The 15,251-nt window shown below is 44.2% G+C and overlaps 1 protein-coding gene across 2 annotated transcripts in view; it reads right to left on the bottom strand.

The window, feature by feature from the left end:
* sema4c (sema domain, immunoglobulin domain (Ig), transmembrane domain (TM) and short cytoplasmic domain, (semaphorin) 4C) overlaps positions 1 to 13,954 on the bottom strand; it is a 128,980-nt gene extending 115,026 nt beyond the window's left edge. For both annotated transcript variants that reach the window (XM_039803237.1, XM_039803238.1), the window contains exon 1: positions 13,402 to 13,954. The gene's annotated coding sequence lies outside the window, so the exon portion shown is untranslated. The remainder of the gene's footprint in view (positions 1 to 13,401) is intronic.
* Positions 13,955 to 15,251: the final 1,297 nt, after the last annotated feature.

Raw genomic sequence — 15,251 nt, 5'->3', positions numbered from 1 at the left:
CAGATACCTAAAAATTCTACTTAAGTACAGTAGTGAAGTATTTGTACTTTGTTACATTACAACACTGATCGGTACCAGTTATTTCTATCATCTGTGCACCTATACGTCTTCATGCTTGTATACATACGATATGTCTTTGAGAAGCACTTTGGTGCAAAACCTGTTTGCTTTTTAAAATGATATATGAATGAAATTCACTTGAAACTCGATTTAGCATCAATCTGTTTCTTCAGCTTCTCTGCCTATAGATAATCGCAAAGGCGCAGACACTCCAGTACAGGCGCACACTCAGCAAAGCACACAACCCCACCCCTCTTCTACCCAGCTAAGCGTTGGGGAGAGAGAGAAAGACACACTTCGCCACAACCACACACCACGCAGACACACAGCCATGTGCGCGCACACACACACACACACACACACACACACACACACACACACACACACACACACACACACACACACACACACACAGCAGCTAACTTCATTTCAAAATCAATTAATTAAAAAGCACGGTCCTCTCCCACAGGGAGTGAAAAGACAAATTTGAGGAATTTAATCCTGGTACACAAATCAGAGCTGTTCAGCCGCAGAGATATGAGAGGACTGGATGGATGGAGGGGCGGAGGGATGGAGGACGGACGGCCAATGAATTTTAAAAAGGGAAGGCGATTTTATTCAGTCGCTTCAATTTGACACGACTTCCCATGCTTTCCCCCCTTTACTATACCGCTTTTACAATTTGTATCTATCTATCTATCTATCTATCTATCTATCTATCTATCTATCTATCTATCTATCTATCTATCTATCTATCTATCTATCTATCTATTATGGACAGAAGACTATAATCGACAGAGAAAATGAGTGTGTGTGTGTGTGTGTGTGAGTGTGAGTGTGCGTGTGTGTGTGTGTGTAGGTGTGGTGTGTGGTTCATCAGCATCCCTCTCTCACTCCCTCACTGTCTCTTTCCATTAGTTTTCAGGCTTTAAAAAAATACTATTATTGATTTTTGCCACGTAGAAGCACAATGGGACTCAAAGTTTTTGGATGTGGTGTGTGTGTGTGTGTGTGTGTGTGTGTGTGTGTGTGTGTGTGTGTGTGTGTGTGTGTGTGTGTGTGTGTGTGTGTGTGTGCGTGCCTTTGTGTCTACCCTCGGGCGAAAAAATCATAATAAAGAGTTTGCCTTTCTCTCCTCCCTGGTGTTCCTAAAAAAGACTTTGCCTAATAGGTATGAAAAAAAAGAACAAAAAAAACACTTTGAGATAAACTGTTCCATATGCCACTGGTGTGTGTGTGTGTGTGTGTGTGTGTGTGTGTGTGGGAGGGGGAGGGGGGGAAGAGTGAGAGAGAAGATAGACAATGTGTGTGTGTGTGTGTGCGGCTTATGAAGTTGCGCGAGCAAATGTGTACATTTGGCACTCAACGTGCAAATGTGTTAGTACAGGTGAGTGTGTGAGAAAATGCTTGTGGCCTTCCAGATTTCTCTGATGTTATTAGTGTGTCTGTTTGAGAGCCTGTGAGTGAGTGTGTGTGTGTGTGTGTGTGTGTGTGTGTGTGTGTGTGTGTGTGTGTGTTTGTGTATGAGCAGTAGAAGAAGTATTCAGATGCTTTCCTCAAGTAAAAGTAGTAAGCAACAATTGTGTCTGCTCACTGAAAAAAATGTTTCATATTAACTGAAAACAGAAAGGATAGGAGAATATAGAAGTTTATTATTAAACAAATACGAAAGTATTTCGTAAAAAAAGTATATAGATGAAGTAGCATAACATTATAATACTCAAGTACAAGTGCCTCATAACTGAACTGAAGTACAGTGCTTAAAGAGTAAATTTCATTAATTCATGAAAGCATGAATGTGTGCAGTATCCATCGCAATGTGTATGTATGTGTCAGAGCATATTACAGTGTGTGTGTGTGTGTGTGTGTGTGTGTGTAACAGGCTGCATCTGGACATGTGGAGAGGTCTATTACAGAAATACACTGGCAGCACAGCAGTGGGGAATAAGGTGGAGAAAAGAGAATAAGAGTGAGTACCGAGAAGCAAAAGATGAGAAAGATTGAAAGAGAGAGTGAGAGAAGAAGGTGAAAGCCAGGATGGAAATTGATGGTGTAATTGTTGACTGCTGGCCGACTCTTATCTTGGTTTCTCAGGGCTGATGTCTGGGGCAGGCTGGCTTCTTTTCTCGCTTTTCCAATCTCTGTCTCTCTCTAGGAGTGGACCAAACCTGGCAACCCGTACACTTTTCTCTCCTCTCGCCAGCCTTTGTATTCTTCCCAATCCCTGTCTTACGCCTCTTTTATCTCTTTTCTGTCATATTACTGTGGTCTCGTCCCATTGAGCATCCTTTTTTTTATTTTCTCTTTCCATCCCCTCTATTCAGACAGTCAGACATCATGCACAGAGCAGTGGACTAGAAGAGAGCGGCTAGAGGGGAGTGGGGGGGTGGGGGGGAGGTGCAGCCAGCTGGGGTCAAAGGTGAGTCTGGAGCAGGAAAGGGGTGGGTGAGGGGGCAAAAAACACACCCAATCTCTCTTTCACCCCCTCCCCAGCACACAAAAAGCAGACCAACACCTCAACAACAGGACCATTATAGCTGCAGCTGCTGATACAGCTGGGCTTAAAGGAGAGCCCAGCACTGGACTCGAAGCGAGGCCAATAAGCTGTTAAACCTGAGTAATAAACAAGCGTTGTGCTAAGCTAGCAGCGATGTTTCCATAAAAGTGTGTAGGAGCGGACCCGGGGAAAGCGGATCAATAAGATTTATGCTCTGCGCAAGGGGTTAAATGGGGGTCCCACTGCAGATACCGCAGATATTAATAGTTCAGCGCTGGGGTTTCACCTCATGATATCTCCACCACGCAACACCACAAACGTGCATAAACTGCGTAGCCACGGTGGCTGTATGCGTAGGCTCCGTAGCCATGCCGTAACCCTGACTGTGACTGGCTTCTGACTCCCATATTGCTTGAGCACTTCACTTTTTACAATCACTTGTGTACCTCCTGTGGCTCTCGTTCTGCTGCAAAGTACAGTACAGTGACTCTGTAGCACTGTTTCCACCCGGCGTGAAGAAGCCATCCGTATCAGGATCAAAGTCTGATCTCAACCATTTACATCGAGTAATCATCGCACGTGGTATTCTTGTTGTCAGAATCTCATCACATCTTTCATGGGCAAAATGCAAAGCAGACGAGTAGGTGGGGAGGTGGCACCGTCAACATAAACACACAGCAGGTTCGGGATATTTAGGCGTGATGCTGTACAGCTTGTATTTACTTTTCATTCAAAGCAACAAAAAAAGATTGTCGAACAAGTCTTCCATACGAGGCGACAGTAACAATTACATGTTAGCTCGGCTCAGTCGAGTTAGCAGCTGCTGTAAACACTGCATCAGATCCCGTTTCGCTAAAGATGAAGAGAAAGGAGCAGCGACTCATGGGCTCAGATCACGCTGGAGTCGTTACACTAGCATCCATGAGGCGTCTCACTCCTCTTCGTCGCACTTCCAACTGTTTTCTACAAATCATGCTGTCTATTTACGAAGCCGTTTCCAACGAAACGGTGTTCACGCATTGTCCGCCCATCATCTTCACGCTTGCCAAACGGGCCCCATGGTACTAGAAAGAAGTCCACGCTTTGTAGTAAAAAGCCACGCTGGTCTAGCATTGATTTTTTTCAACAATAAAGAGTAGCACAGACTTCCTAAAACTTGATGGGCCGAGTTTCCATTAGGAAGTGCAACGCTAAGTTAACTTTGAATTTCCAATTAGAGGTGCTACACTGGGTAAGCATCTATGTCTATGTTTTCATTTAGGAGGGACTAACGACTAACTTAGATTTTTTTTTTTTCCCTACAGGCCAGGATGACTCTACACAAACACAGCAGGCACAGACATAAGCAAGAGTAGTTTCAAGGCTGTCTCCCAACAGCTTTGGAAAACTAAGCTACTCCCACACCCTAGCTGAGCTGTAAGAGAGCAGCCATGTAGGGCCCCTCCTGCTGCCGATAAGCCTGATGGGCCCCTCTGTAGTGCCTACCCTGGAGAGAGGCCATTAGCCCGGCTGCAGCTCCTTCCTGGATAAGCTGCAGCTTACCAGCCTGCGAGCCGCAGGGCAACTTTTTATTGTCCTTTCAAAAACTTTATGTGCGAGTGTGCGGCGATTGCTTGGGAGGGGCTGTGTGTGCCAGAGTCTGCAATACAGTGTGTGTACGTGTGTGTGTGTGTGTGTGCTCGCTCAAGCTGCGCGCTCCCGGCACTTCCTGCCCCCTAACGGCCAGTCCCACGGTAGGGAGGGCGAGCTCTATCGGACCAGAACAATGCCCAAAAAAAAAAAAAAAAAAATAGGCTGTCATAAAAACAAACTACCATGCTCTGGTTAGCACGGGGGCCTACTTTTCTAAACACACCCCCTACTGCCCACTGCATCTGCATCATTTATTCACACACAAACACACACATTAGACATGCAGTCCATGATACACTATTTTACTGTTATCTTTTGCTGGTAGCTCGTACACATTTGCATACCATACGCAGGAAAAGAATGCATGGAAAAAGCAAGGAGCAAGTGCTGAATATGCATAGGCATATACACACACACACACACACACACACACACGATGTTGCCGCTGACAGTAAACTCACGATGTTGCCGCTGACAGTAAACAATAGGAACCTTTGCATTCACACTGGGTCCAAACAGCTTTGACGTGTCACCAAAACCAGAGTAACAAAAAAAGAGAACAATTCCGACAGCGCTCTGTTCACCAAACACAGAGCAGACGACTGAGCCCGAAAACATCTGCTGAGTCTGGACTAACAAAACAACACGCAGCCGTCGAACAGGCACATCGGGGGCCTCAGAAAACACACTAAATACCCCACGCGGCGCCCCCCAAAACACAGTTGGCTCGCTGACAAGGTTTTTGGCCGAGCATATTAACATCTCTTCGCAATCCAGCTTTAGAATTTCAACTACAGCCAGGCCACGGACAGACCCAGGAAACCGGATGAAACCGGATGAAAAGATGAGTCCAGCTGGTAGCTGAAGAGGACGTTACTGGACCAAGTATCAAATATGATGGTTTCTCTCCCTGAGTCTGTCTTTGACTTGGTTAGACGATAAAAAAGAAAAAGAAAAAACATCGCATAAATGGATGGATACTGCTGCATACCATGTCGATACTGAAACTTCAATGATTTAGCAGGAAGGAAGAGATGATATTGACATTCGTTAAAGAAATAATAGTTCTGGGAAATAAGCTTATTCGCTTTTGTGTCGAGAGTTAGATGAGAAGACTGATACCACTCTCAAGTCCTTAGCTTAGCACTAGCACTATCTTAGCAACGTGTTTCCTCACTTTAGCTTCATAACATTTGAGCTATTCCTTCAATGAAAGGTTCGGTTGATTGGCCGGTCGTCCACTAGGCGGGGCTTAGTTTTGGCCTGACTGTTTTCAACATGGCGACCGGGGTCACAAACGTTCTCATTTTACAACTCATGCTACTGCGGAGGCTCCACGAAGAGCTTTCGCTTTAGCCTACGTAAGTGGCCTGAAGTTTATATGTACTTGTGCGTTACCAAGCGATGCTACCAAGCCACGGCCAAGCGGACCAATCACAGTTGTTGCTCGCAGCAACGTGTAGTTAAATTTTTTGAGAGGTGCGCGTCAGGCTACGCCGTAGGGTCCGTATCTCCACGTTCAATTGGCATTGAATAGTACATTAAAATATGTTTCTGAAAACATTTGAGGCGAGACACAGGGGATGCAGTAAAAGTAAAATCTTGATTCTTATTTGATCAGCGCTGCCTAGTGTTGACGGTTTGATCGGAGTTGCCAGCCAGTGATTGACACTGCTCGGCTCTGATTGGCTGTTTTCCTTCAGATGCGGTGGAATCTTGCAAATGCCGTTCGGAGCACTAGCAGGCGGAAGAGGAATGTCATTTTTTTCACAGATTATCTGTCTCATGTGCTACAGTCAGGATATAGTGGCAGTTTCAACAAATATGACACAAACATTTTTGAATTTTTTTTATAAAAGTTACCTACTGCAGCTTTAACAATAATATTGGAAACAGAAAAAAAAACCCTGAACCAGCACCTTTACAATTGATCGCTGTCAAATATTTATTAAAGCGCTTCAATTGTCATCACTTTTTTATGACGTGGTTTTTACTGAGCCCAGCTCAATCACAAGTAAGCAAGACAAATCCATTTAACCTCTCTAACTGTGTCCTAATTTACATAAAAACTTGGATGGAAACTCAGTTATTGATAGATGCATCCACAGAGAGCAGAGCAACATAGAGATAGATAGTAGGGAGAGAGAGAGAGAGAGAGAGAGAGAGAGAGAGAGAGAGAGGGGCTGGCAGAGAGCAGATGGCCAATAGTGGTCAGCTAGTTACAAACAAGCGGGTCAGGACTCTCCTCCACCTCCGTTCTACCACTCATAAATAATGCAGAGGACACGAGCCACCCAGACCATCCCCTCCAAGCCTCTGCTGAGGACCTCCAGAGTCCACTAAAGGCACACAGAGAGTTTGTTGTGCAGAAGAAAAGCACAGACCTTTATGTCATGGCGGGCTACGAGTTACTCCCCATCTGTTGATTTATTTGTTTCAGACAACAGTAATTAGATTTGTCTGATGCTTCTCACCACCGCAATATGACAATTTTCAAATGTCATTCATCTGCCCGGGGGGGCGGGGGGGGGGGTGCATGGTGGGGTGGGGTAAACACAACTTCCACATTTCGAGAGTGAACAGATTTGGCGCCTCCAGTTTTATCTAGGGCTGGGTACTTCCATACTTTTTAGGCACCGACTGAATTGCCTCCATGGTATTAGGAATCGAAAGATACCTTGTCATTCAAAACCAAATTTCAATACCTCAATCTCATCAGCGTCAGCGGTGAGCCAATAAGCATGCAGCATGCTTGTGCCGAGACCTGATAATGCTGGTGATTGGCTGTCTAGTGTTACACGTCGTCGAGGCATGCAGGAAAAACTCTACGTTATGCACAGAGACGGGGCTCACGTGTGTGTGTGTGTGTGTGTTGTATTTTGAGAGGCTTGACCACAGTGTGCGTCACATAGGTGAAAAGGTGGGGAGCTGTACCATAGCGTTGTCATTTCTTGTTGAGAAAATTGGTCAAATTGGTGCGAAAAAAGTATCGTTCAGGAACCGGTATCCAAGTCACGGTACCGGAGCCGCTACCGCGACGGCTGTTGAAAATCTTTGAACGATACCCAGCCCTAGTTGCACTTGCTGTACAGATTTGCCTCGAGGAACGTCACTATGCACCATATTGGATTTTCCACCAGCTGACTTTCCTGGAAACCCTTTTCCTCCCTCGGGGATTATTTATTTATTGATCAATTGCTCCAAAGGCTGCATCGCTCATAGAGGGTGACGAATACTTATTACTGCCTTGTGTTCTATATTCTGAAAGTATATTGCTTTTCTTTGGCAATAATGTTTCTTTTACGACAATGTTGCCCAGTACGACTTCATTTAATTAAAGTGAAGTGATTTCAAGAGAAGGCTCAGGGCTGCTTCCGAGGCTTTCAGAGTACTGGCACTACTATTAGAGCCACCAAAAAGGATTGTGCGACTTTTCCTCAATCCGAGCATAGTTTTCATTCACAATGGGCTGAATATGCACTTGTCGGTTCAATTAATGTTGAGCTATATAAGTGGTAGTGCTTACACTTTGGCAATGCGAAAATGACCTCATTACGCCGCTCGGATTGAGCCGAAACGAGTGAGAGAGGGGAAGAGGGAGACAATATGTCTGCGTAAGTGGGTGAGGGAGACATAGGATGAAAGAGAGAGAGAGAGAGAGAGAGAGAGAGAGAGAAAGAGAGTGAGGAAGAGCTCAAAGGGAAGGGCTAAGTTGCAGAGGAGCAAAAGCTCCTCGTCTCCGAAACAACTGCAATCACAGCTGCTGCCAAGACCCTCTGGATCCATCTTCACTGCCTGATGGAAACTTCTCAGCAGACCTTAAAGCCACTGAGAGGGGGCTGGAGGTTGTGTAATGTGTGTGTGTGTGTGTGTGTGTGTGTTGTGTGTGTGCGGGCGCGCTTGTTTGTCTTCTATATTAATAGTGCCTTTTAACATCAATAAATTGTAGCCGCATCGACTTTAAGACATTACAAACATTCCTGTAAACGATTGGGCCAGGAGGAGCAGGAAGTTCTCAAGGCACTGCAAATAAAAAAAGACACGAGCAAATGAGGAAACATCATCAAACGTCAGCAACGCTTTGATAATACATATGTCGCCTTTAGAAAAAAAAAATGCTGTACAGAAATATAACACATGCAAATTGGGAAATTTCACCGCTCACGGGAAGCATAAAGAAACACCCGTTCAGATACAGAAACGCCGCAAGTCCTAAACTGTGTCGTAATTACATACATGTACGAGTCTGAGCAGGTTTTTAGCGCGTAGAATGTGACAAAATATTATTTAAAGTCTATTATGCATACTAAAAAAGAGAGATTTTTGAGTGTGCGGCTGACACTATTGTGTCACAGTGCAGTGCACAAATGGAATGGAGGTGCTACTCACAGTATTTAATCACTGGAAAAACATTTTACTTTCTCATTGTGAGGTTTAATTAGCTGTAACATTTCATATCCTTTTGATAGATGCTCTTTGATGCGCCTAGTGTATCATTTCTTTAGTGCAAAATGTTTCAGCATGTTGATTTTTTTTGTGTGACGACCGCTAGACAATTGCTCTATAGCACGTACTGTTTGCAGTTAGACACAGCAATACATATCGCATGTTTCTCGGGGGGGGGGGAAGATGAAGATGTAAGGAATTGGCAAAAAAGTCAATGTTAGGTGTGGGACTAAAATCTCCAATAATATCAGGATCATGGAATCCGATTGTTAAATCTAAAACAAACATTGTTGGTTTACTTCACCAATATCATTGGCAGGATGTAAACTTCAACCAATCAGGTCGTTTCCCCCAGGAACTTCAAACGTGACGTCACTCCCTTTCTTTGTGTCATGTACTTGCAGCGTTTCTCCACGTACTGTCAAATTGCTGAAAGTGTTTCTTAAAGCTACATTGTGTAAGAATTTCTCCCATCTAGCGGTGAAATTGTATATGACAACCAACTGAATATTACTTTCTAGCCCTTCCTCCTACGGTGGCCGAACCCGAAATTAGCTCTCTCCATCGCAGCTGTTCCAGCCACTCCAATATTAACTTTGGTCTTGTTTGCGTTGCCTGTCGCGTTGTCGTTTTAATTCTCTTTTTCGCTTCCCTGGCGAGGAATCTCCCCCCTGGCATTCGTCACGGTGCCACAGAGTGTAAAAGCGCGAAAAGGCGTATTGTATTTTAAAGATGGAGGCGCAACATGGCTGCCGTCATTCGAGCGACTCGCTCGTATGTATTCTGAATGATTCTGAATGTCAGATTCTACGCTTACGAGAATACTTTGATTAGTTGGTGGAAGTGATTACACATGAATGAGCACATATTTGTGAAAGAACAATGTTTTTTATTTTTGCTAAGAATCAACTCAAAAAATGACACAATGTAGGTTTAACGGTCTTGGGTTTTGTTAAATCGCAGCATGTTGGGCTATCTTATTGGCCACTGCAGAATTCCTTCCTGGATTGATTTAGAGCACAAAGAATGATTGCTTTAGGGCACAGAAGAAGTAGACGGTGCTGTTCTCGTAGAAGACGCAACGCTGTTTTTTTTTTTAAATAGCAGATGGCGGAAGGGGAAAAAAGGTCAATGACACAACCACAGAAAAAGCGGCCTTCCGACACATTTACTGTATCCCCTGCAGGAAAGGCAAGGAGGAAAAAAAAGGGCACATCACAGGAGGTTAGGGAGGAAGGACAAGAAGCAACAATCCTAGTTAGAGGAAGCAACAAGGTTCATGGTTTTTCTGTTCTAATTTGAAGAAGAAAAAAAAACGAAAACTAAAATGAAGCCCCTAGTTTTCTCATCAACCGTGATTATGGTAATTACAATATAACGTGTAACAATCCTTAATGGCCGTTGTGTGCGAGTGTGACGCGAGACAGACTTCACGTCCCGGTGTCACTGTGTCATTTTTATTCCACAGCTGTGCACATATCACACCTTCATTCAACACACACACACACACACACACACACACGTATTACCTCGTCTCTATAGCTAATATGAACCATGAACTAATATCTATATATAATGCAGGCACATACGCACAGAAAGCATGAAAACATAAGGTTTGTATCACATTGACCCTGCACCCTGCCAAAGCCCATTTACCATGAAGGTCTTGTAAACAAGCCTCTTCCCTTCCTTCTTCTCTAAACATCAGCCTGTCCAGCCCCGCCTCCCGCTGTTTTTCTCCACACACACACACACACACACACACACACACACACACACACACACACACACACACAGACACACACACACACACACACACACACACACACACACGACCCATCTGCTTCTGCTCTCCAGACCTTGCATCTGGCCTGCCATGAACCATATCTCTGTTCATCACAAACATACATATAAACTCACATTTAAACACACATTTCAACACACACACACACACACACACACGAAAAAAAGCCTCTCTCACCATCAGAAATACATTATTGTTAGCATACTCACAGCCATACGCTCTCACAACACCATGAACACAGAGTGAAAGGTCTGTGTGTGTGTGTGTGTGTGTGTGTTCCTAAATGCAAAGCTTTTGTGTTGCATTATCAGAAACCATTGCGTTATAACGGGAGTTTACTGTGCATTCAGCTGCTCGCCATGTGGGCTACAGTATCCGTTGCATTGATGTGATGCATGTGACACAGAGATGACAATTAAACACACACACATACACACACACACACACACACATAAGCACACGGAGGAGACATCTGGTCCTGTGACGATGTGACGGCTATGATGCAATGTTGACCCTTGTGTCAAAACACTGTTTGTGTCACACATGCACAAAGGTTGGCAAACACAAGACTGACACAACTGATATTGAATTGATTGGTTGATTAATATAATTGATTCATCATGTGAATGAATGAATTGCTGATTAGTCTTTTAGGAAAGTCATCGTTTGCTGCAGCCCGGGCCTGTTGTGAAGTGGACGACAGCAGGGACACATGTAGGCCACAACGCGACACCCAGAGGGGACGTGAGCACACATAAATAACAGACACAAGTTGCACGAAATTCCGCACTTTGTCTAACTTGTACTCAAACGCCACAGTAGAATATTAAAAAGCCACTAAGTGAAAGTGTGTAGTGTGCCTGAATCTGACTGTAAAAGCATGCCTGTTTGCGCGTATGTATGAATGCGTGCGGCCCTTTGTCTGCATGGCTGTGTGCTGTTTAATTGTGTGCGTGTGTGTGAGGAGCATGAGGAGTGTGTGAGGGAAGATGGGAACGAGGCTGGCCGTCAGGATGTGGAGTCCATTGTCTGTCTGACAATGAAGAGATCGAGTCGGCAGGAGTCCTGTGGCTCTTTCAATGGAGGCATTAACATCTGGGGCCAGAGGGCTGCGGCGTGCGTGCATGTGTGCGCGCGTGTGCGTGTGTGTGTGTGTGTGTGTGTGTGTGTGTGTGTGTGGGCGCGTGTGTGTCTTTGTTGCAACTGCCCTGGATAAAACTGGATTTTCAAGGCTTTTTTTCTAACTGAGAATAATGCAGATGTCAGGAAGAATGCATCAACAACCAATCTAGACTACCAGTCTTGTGTAATCATCTCTGCGTATTTATATCAAGGGTTATGTCTACTCTTAAAGGTCCGTGAACTTCATTTTACAAATTAAAAGGTGAGCAAAGTGAATTCTGCTTGGATTATCCACCGCTACATCTCTCTACACTGCAAATGTCAACTTGCGGCTCAAGTATATTACTTTCATTAATCTTTGCAAATGACACAGTGACATACACAAACACATCCAAACCCTCGCCAACCTTATGAAAAAGAAATCCTTTGACAAACTTCATGAGCAAATTACCCACATATTAAAAGCCGAAAGTGGATCCTGAAGCGCAATAACGCTCATATAAAGTCATCCTCCATCCCACATGGCAATAACATGACTCCACTTACTTCTCCCACAACCCTTACTGTCTTTATTTTGAAAGGCCATACTCCCCCTGTACAGTCTGGGAGTTAACTGGCAGGGGCACCATCCTGCTTGTAAAAAATAAAAAAATAAAATAAAAAAAAGACCAGGAAAACCAGGCAGACGCCCCCACTTGTCCTCCTAAACCACCACCTTTTTACACAAATCCTCCATCCAGTGTGGACGCCTGCCCTTCTCCTCCTCCTCCTCCTCCTCCTCCTCAGTAATTACTAATAATCACTCAACTGAAGCCAATACTTCATTAAGGCAAAATAAATCAGAAGGGGAAGGAGGAAAAGTACTCCAAAGTAGTAATATGTCAAGTCAGTGGATTATTGTCACCATAAGAGCTTCATGTCTGAGTGTCAGCTGAGCAAGCGGGAAATAGAGGCAGCAACTGGAGGGACTCATTACCATGGCATGGGAAGTGGATGAAGGGCTGTCATAGCCTATATCTAACTATATGTGAAAATGAAGTATTACTGTAAAATCTCTCAACAGGCTACGTTTTCAGTAAGATGCTCTACAACTCTAAAGGCATGCATCTTACAGTATGTGAGCGCAGAATCCTTTGTATTCGCCACAACATCTCTATTAACTCTAAAAGTCTCTCTTCCGGCAGCCAACACAAGTCACAAACTACAGCCTATGAGTTAGGGATATTAATGAAATATTATATTGATGCAATAGAAGAAGCAGAACACTATCAAGCTCAGAAAGGTTCCTAAAAGTTCATTATAGAGCACCACAGACACTCCAGACATGGAAATATTACAGGCAAATAATAAAATATCAAATTATTTCCTCCTTTAAATGGTGCACAGATCCAACCATGGCATGTTACAGGACAATATATCATAAGTGTGATATTGTGGGCTACGTATTACACGTTAAAGTTCCATTACTGGGCTGTGATTATGGAGCAGTGTTACTGTAGCTACACAGACTACAGCATGAAGCCCGGAGTTGATTCCCTTCCAACTGCTCCTGACCGCAGTGCGCTGTGTTTACACTGCGCGTAATGGAGATAAAGTTGCATCACATTGAGCCCCTGAAAAGACAACCTACAACACCTAAAGGAGCCGTTTAGACATCGCATCGTATCTGGCCGCGTCCTATTTCCAAGAAAAAGCTGGCTTCATGGCAACAGTTGGAGATCCGGAGACTCCGGATCGGGATGTCTTCGCTTCCACCTCTGCTTCCTCCGTCTACTTTTCATCCAAGGCGTCCTCGCAGCACTGCACCCACCATTACGACAAATAACGGCTATAAACTTACCTTATTATTACGGTGATGGTGGTGGTGATTACAGGCAACGCGTCCTGCGCTTTCCTCTCCGTCTCCCAGTCTTTCTCTGACGCCAGATCCCGTATCCTTTTCTCCCTCCCTCTCTTCTTTCTCCGTTACCTCGGATTTTGTTTTTTGAATTTGACTTATGAATTATTCCACATCCTCATCAATTTAAGATGAATTCGCCCGCGCCTTCTCTCTTCTCTCTTTTTTTTTTAAATTTCTTTTTTATTTCCTTTATCTTTTCTGTTTTTTAATGGTTGGACTATAAGGCAAATCCAGCCATATGATCCTGTCATTCAGTTTGTAACACAGAGGAACTGGCTCTCCGCGCAACTCCCTCCCAAGGCTTTGTAACACGAAACCAGAGGAGGAGGAGGAGGAGGAGGAGGAGGAGAAAAAGGGGAAAAAAAAGAAAAAACAAGCGTGAATTTAATCCACTATCTGGGACGAGCTAGGTCATTCTATCCGCCTCTCTGCGCACAAGTTTCAGACATAGGCTGCCGGAGTGGTCGTGGCGCTGCGTTTCTGTGCCAGTCTCCACTGGAATTGATGTGTGTGTGTGTGTGTGTGTGTGTGTGTGTGTGTGTGTGTGTGTGTGTGTGTGTGGCGCTGCAACTGCAGCGTGTGTGCGCCCCCCAGCCAACTCCTGCAGTACGCATCACAGCAGGGACCTGGGAGGATTTCAAAAAAGGCACACAAACAGGTCTCCGCCCATTAGCCTCTCGGAACAAGGGCCCCGGCGCAGACAGGGGCCCCCAGCAGCCATTACACTGCTTGATTAGTAACCGTTTCATTGTGTGGAAAGTGAAGGTCTGTTTTGGCAAACTGCTTCCCAACCTGGGGTCTGACCCAGGGGCGATTCTAGGATCAGAGCTTCACACCCTGGCACCTTTTTAATAATATTTAAAAAAAAAAAAAAACGTTATTCTACTGCATTTACTGTGCATTTCAACATGACTTTGTTGCATTGTGATAGAGCAAACACTGAATAATGTAACTAGAAAGGATTTTTTGTTGGATACTTATTATGTAAAAGCAGACATTTTTTAAAATGAAGTTTAGGGGTGTAGCACCACCAAAAAGGGCTATATTCGCCTGTGGTCTGACCTGAGTCACCCAGAGGGGTTTTTATAACGGGGCTGGCTTGGCTGGAGAGCAGGCTGGCTGTTAAAGAGCCCATTGTTAGACTGCAGGGTCTGGTTCTTCATCCAGTGAGCAAGGCATCAGCTCCAAACCTGCTCTGATCTCCCTCTGCGGGCAGAGAAAATGTTCCACAAGAGATCAATAGGCTACATTATTAATGCAGCATTATTATTGTTATCGCACCGAGCTGAGTGAAATGCAATGGTTCAAGAGTAAAATAATCTGTTGTTTTTTTAGTCTTTGATCTCTTTTCAAATAAAGCTTTTCACCAAGTGTTTTTTTTCGTCTATTCTATTTTCTTTTTCTTATAAAAAGATCAATAATCCGATTTTATAAATGAATGGTTTGTGGTCTAAAGCCTCTTCTCCACATGACAGCATTTTGGTCTGTGTGTATTTAATCTTGGGGTTCGGCCGAATACCAAATCCAATGGTTAAGATTCTGCTAAATCCAAAACCGAATATCTCCATTAACACAGTAAACACATGAATGAAGTGAACAGTGACTGTCCTTCCTTTGCTGTACCTGGAGTTGCTGCATTTTGGCTGCTGTCTGGAGATTCCTTCATGCACAACTCGTATTCTTTCAGATGTTTCATATGCAAATGTCTTACATACCTGCACCCCCCCCCCCCTCACAACATCAATTAATAAATTAAACGATTTATTAAAAATGTAACAACAATAACTTAT

Source organism: Perca fluviatilis, chromosome 6, assembly GCF_010015445.1.
Source record: "Perca fluviatilis chromosome 6, GENO_Pfluv_1.0, whole genome shotgun sequence".
Taxonomy (NCBI): domain Eukaryota; kingdom Metazoa; phylum Chordata; class Actinopteri; order Perciformes; family Percidae; genus Perca; species Perca fluviatilis.
The sequence above is the reverse complement of the archived record's forward strand: the minus strand, read 5'-3'. Positions and strand labels throughout refer to the sequence as shown.